This window comes from Pteropus alecto, unplaced genomic scaffold (assembly GCF_000325575.1).
Source record: "Pteropus alecto unplaced genomic scaffold, ASM32557v1 scaffold107, whole genome shotgun sequence".
Classification (NCBI taxonomy): Eukaryota; Metazoa; Chordata; class Mammalia; order Chiroptera; family Pteropodidae; genus Pteropus; species Pteropus alecto.
The window spans coordinates 979,585-985,244 of NW_006440619.1; positions in this window are offsets into that span (position 1 = coordinate 979,585).

Below are 5,660 nucleotides of genomic sequence, written 5' to 3' on the forward strand. Positions count from 1 at the left end.
CATTCTCTGAAAAATGTTAATGGTATTTTGATAGGGATTACATTGAATTGCTACATTGCTTTGGGGAATATGACCATTTTATTGATATCGAATCTTCCTACCCACGAGCACGGTATATGCTTCCATTTATTTGCATCTTCTTCAATTTCTTTTTTCAATGACATAATTTTCAGAGAATAGGTCTGTTACCTCCTTGGTTAATTTGATTTCTAGGTATTTTATTGTTTTTGATGCAATTGCAAATGAGATTATTTTCTCAATTTCTCTTTCCAAAAGTTTGTCATTGGTGTATAAAAATGCAACTGACTTCTGAAAATTTATTTTGCATCCTGCTACTTCACTGAATTCATTGTTCACTTCTAACAGTTTTTGGTGGAATTTAGGGTTCTCTCTATATAGCACCATGTCATCTCAAATAACAAGAGTGTACTTCTTCTTTTCTGATTTGGATGCCCTTTATTTTTCTTTCTTGTCTGATTGTTGAAGCTAGGACTTCCAATACAATGTTGAACAGAAGTGGCGAAAGAGGAGTTCCTTATCTCCTTCCTGATTTAAGGAAAATGCTTTTAGCCTTTTCCCATTGAGTTCGATGTTAGCTGTAGGTTTGTGATATATGTTCTTTATTATGTTGAGGTATGTTCCCTCTATTCCCACTTTGCTGAGACATTTTATCATAAATCAATGCTGGATTTTGTTGAATGCATTTTCTGCATCTGTTGCTATGACCATATGATTTTTATCTTTCAGTTTGCTAATGTGGTGTATCACATTAATTGATTCGCAGACATTGTACCAACCTTGCATCCGGAATAAATACAGAATACAGCTGGTTAAGAGGTGAAGCCAGAAGAAGATTGTGTGGATTGTGTTTGAGGCACTGAATGAACTACTGAGATCTGCTGGAGTAGACTTTGGGGCTGAAGTTGTGTCTCTCTGACTCAGCAATAATAAAACCTATTATAGAGAAGAATTACAGAGAAGTCTTCTTTGACTCAAGAGCTCTAGGGCCATTCCCCAAAGCTGTGGACCTGTTACCTACACCAGGTTATTTTCATTAACTAGAGTAATCCTAGACAGGCTCAAGTTTCTTAGGCTGGAGATTTTGACTCTCTGCTAATTCAGCTTTTTAGAGAGAAAAAATCCTTGCCTTCTCCTATGCGGAAAACATATTCTACCTTTCCCATCACCATCCAAATCCTGGAACTTTGAAAATCCAATACTCTGTTTTAACTCTGCATTCTGCTGTCAGGGTTTTTTGTATCCTCCGGGTCCTATCTGAACACCTGGACCCCCGCATTAGAGGAATCCAATAGTAGATAGATAAAACACAGGATTGAATCAGCAATTTAGTAGATAAAGTAGCAGAAAACACCCACTCAGATCACCAACAAGAAAAAAGAATCCAAAAATATGAGGACAGTAAGGGGCCTCTGGGACAACATCAAGTGTATCAACATTCACATCATAGATGTACCAGAAAGAGAAGAGGGCAAGGAATTGAATACCTATTTCAAGAAATTATAACAGAAATCTTCCCTGACCTGGAGAAGAAGATAGACATACAAGGCCAGGAAGTGCAGAGAGTACCAAACAAGATGAACCCAAAGAAGCCTACACCAAGGCACTTCATAATTAAAATGCCAAAGGTTAATGACAAAGAGAGAATCTTAAAAGCAGCAAGAGAAAAGCAATTAGTTACCTACAAGGGAGCTCCCATAAGACTGTTATATGATTTCTCAACAGAAACTTTGTAGGCCATAAGGGATTGGCAGGAAATATTCAAAGTGATGAAAAGAAAGGACCCAAAACTAAGATTACTCCACCTAACAAAGCTATCATTTAGAATTGAAGGACAGATAAGAGCTTCCTAGAGAAGAAAAAGTTAAAGGAGTTCAATAACATCAAACCAGTATTATAGGAAATGTTAGAGAGACTTCATTAAGAAGAAGAAGAAAAATGATCTAAAATGTGAATAATAGAATGGAGATAACTATACACACCTATCAACAATTATTTAAATGTAAATGTATTAAATGTTCCAATCAAAAGAAAGGGTGGTTGAACGGATAAGAAAATAAGACCCTTTCATAGGCTGCCTACAAGAGACTCACTTCAGATCCTAAGACATACACAGACTGAAAGTAAAGAGATGGAAAAAGAAATTTCATGAAAATGGAAATGAAAGAAAAAGCTAGAGCAGCAATGCTTATACCAGACAAAGTAGACTTTAAAACAAAGGCTGTAACAAGAGACAAAGAAGGACCCAGTTATCCCACTTCTGGGTATTCATCTAAATAAACCCAAAACACTACTTTGAAGGGATGTGTGGGTCAATATGCTCATTGCAGCATTATTTACAATAGTCAAGATATGGAGGCTACCTGGGTGTCCTTCAATGAATGAAGAAGAGGTGGTACATATATACATGGAATATTAGTCAGCCATAAAAAATGGAATTTTTCCATCTGCAAAAGCATGGATGGACCTAGACTGTATTATGCTAAGTGGAGTAAATCAGACAGAGAAAGACAAATGTCATATGGTTTCACTTACAAAATAAACATAGCAGAAACAAACTTATAGACACAGAGAACATTTTGATGGTTACTGATGGGAAGGGGTTGGGGGACCGATGAAAAAGGGGAAGCAATTAAGAACTACAAATTAGTAGTTATAAAATTGTCATAGGGATGTAAAGTATAGCATAAGGAACAAAGAACAAAATAAACATAGCAGAAACAAACTTATAGACACAGAGAACATTTTGATGGTTACTGATGGGAAGGGGTTGGGGGACCGATGAAAAAGGGGAAGCAATTAAGAACTACAAATTAGTAGTTATAAAATTGTCCTAGGGATGTAAAGTATAGCATAAGGAATAGAGTCAATGATATTGTAATAACTATGTATGGAGTCAGATGGATACTAGATTCATCAGGGTGAAAACTTGGTAAGTTATATAAATATCTAATCACTCTGTTGTACACCTGACACTAATATAATATTATATGCCAAGTGTAATTTAATTTTTTAAAATTATCTTAAAAAAAAAGAAAATCACAGAGAAGGCTTTATTAAACCAAGGTCTGGCCACCCCCAGGTCAATCAAGGAGGTCTGTTAATATCTGACATTTGTGGAGCATCACTGCTACCTTTTACTCAATTTTACCACACTCACTAAACTCCAGGTCAATCTTCTCAAGAGAGAAAAAGTATATATATTTCTCATCCTCCTCCTAGTTTTCTAGCAGCTGGAGCCACTTTTCATCTCTGACCTCATCCTGGTATCATCGCCTAGACTGATAGCACTACACCATCCAAACCAAACTATCAAAACAACTGTGGATGCCTATCTTATTTAAGGGGACCCTGGTTGTATCACAGTCCTTTTCTGTCTGCTTCTCCAAGTAGGAAATATCCCTTCTCATGGTCTACCAATTTATAAGAAGGTATAAGGACCACTGACCATCAAGGCTAACTTAAAAATATAGAGGCATTACTTCACAGCTATCTAACATCCATGACTGATGCTCGTTGACTATAATAGGCTAGAGTAACTGAGAAAGACCCAGCAGCTCAGTATTCCAAGATAAAGAAAAAATGTCATCTTTTTTGAGCAGCCCAGAACATTCACTGTGGATATAGTGGACCACATTTTTAACTGTTTCCATCTGTCATTCTTATATATCAGGCAATCAGGACAGCTGGGAGGATACTCTGTCCGTACAAGCTGAGTCAATGTCCTTTCTAGCTCCTTTTTCTCATGCTGTGGTCAAAGGCACCCTATAAAACTTGTACGTGTATATGCTTCACAGCTCAGGTAATTCTCCCAGGCTTCTTCTCTATACTCTGTTTAACAGCAACAACTAACATTCATTGAGAACTTACATACATCTGCATGTCAGATACTGTACACACTAGGCACTTTTTAGAGATTACAATATTAAATTCTCACAAGCACTATATGGCTTATGTGTTCTTTTTATTTCTATTTTCACAGATGGGGAAACTGTAGAACAGAAAGATAAGTAATTCATCCAAGGTCACCAGCTTAGGAAGCCGCTGAGCTAGAATATAAACCAGGTTTAATTAAGAAGATCGAGGTCATTCATGGTGGAGTCAAGTTATAACCAAGCCCTCTCTGGATCGTAAGTAAATTTCCCACTTTCTACTCTGTTTCCTGGATCAAAGATTCTCCTGCACTACCCAGCTTATTTGGACTGAACATCCAGATTTGACTATTTGCCTGCTTTACTTTTAATTTCTCCCCAGAATACTGCCTCTTGGATTGTCCACTTCTGTCCCACTCTCTACCATATGTAGTATGCAGAGGGCCTTGTTCAACACTATCCTTGTGGTCAATGTACATTCCAGTGACAGTGTAAATTCAGTGCTCCAGAGCTCTATTTGTCTGGAAGGACAGATCCAACATTATCTCAGAAAAAAAAATGGAGTAAGGAGGAAAGATGGAAGTAGCCCCACAGTGGTAGATCCTCCAAACGACCTTCTGGGTAACCTAGGCCAAATAAAATAATAACTAATGTTAAACCTGTGTGCTAAGCACTAGGATAAATACTTTACCCAAATTATTTCATTGAAATCCTCATAAAAATCCTTTGACGTTAGTACCATTATTATTCCCATTTTAAAGATGAGGATGATAATGTTTGAAAAATTGAGTGACTTGCCTAAGTTTGAAAAGCCAGGTTTTAGATTCAGATATATTAGACTCTAAGCCCTATACCACTACACTCTACAACTAGATGGCATGATACAGAGCAGGCTGCAGATGGATGCCTACTCATGGTAGCACTTGAATGAGTTCCAGACCCATGCATTGACAACTCCAAGAACTAGAGAATGTCGGAATTGCCTACTCTATGAGAGTGGATGATTATATTTCAAGCTGGAGAGGCTCACATACAAGTACTTCTCTTGTACCATGACCTTACCCTGCTGGGTACTGGAGTCCATTCAAGTCAAGATCTTGCACGTAGTTTTTAGTAGTGGCTTCATTTCTGACACAACATCTTCAGTGAGTTGTCATTTATGATAGCTGCTTTCAAGCCAGGGAGTAGACTAATAGATCTAAGAATTTCCTGCTTCCACTTCAGAACTACAAACACATCTGAGATACCCATCTCAGAGTAAATTATTTCTAGCATATTTCATTTTCATAATTCCACAAAATCCTTGTAGTGGCATATGTCCTAAAAGTATATATATCATTCATTGCATACTCAGTACCAGCTTTCTGTCTACTCAAGCTATGATTATTTTATCAAAAGAATCTTCTGGTTCTAAATGATCCAGCTATAAGGTCTGTGATTGTTGCCTTTAATTATCATCCTGACTTCGGAGGGCCTTGTTCAAGGCCCTTCACATTAGTATCTGTCAACTACCTAATGCTGGTAGATATAGAGGTCAGATTGAAAATATCAACCAAGTGTTAACTAAAGGCATGTCTCTGTTGTTTCACTTTTTAGTAAAACACACTTGTTCCCCCTCCTTACTATGCCTGAATTTTCCCATAACTTATTACATTCACTCAGCTGGAAATGCCTATTTTCACAGTTCACAGTAATTATGACTTTCAAACCCACTGCTTTTCACACTCACCCATGCTATGTTAGAAATAAGGAGCTATAAGCTACCAGAAT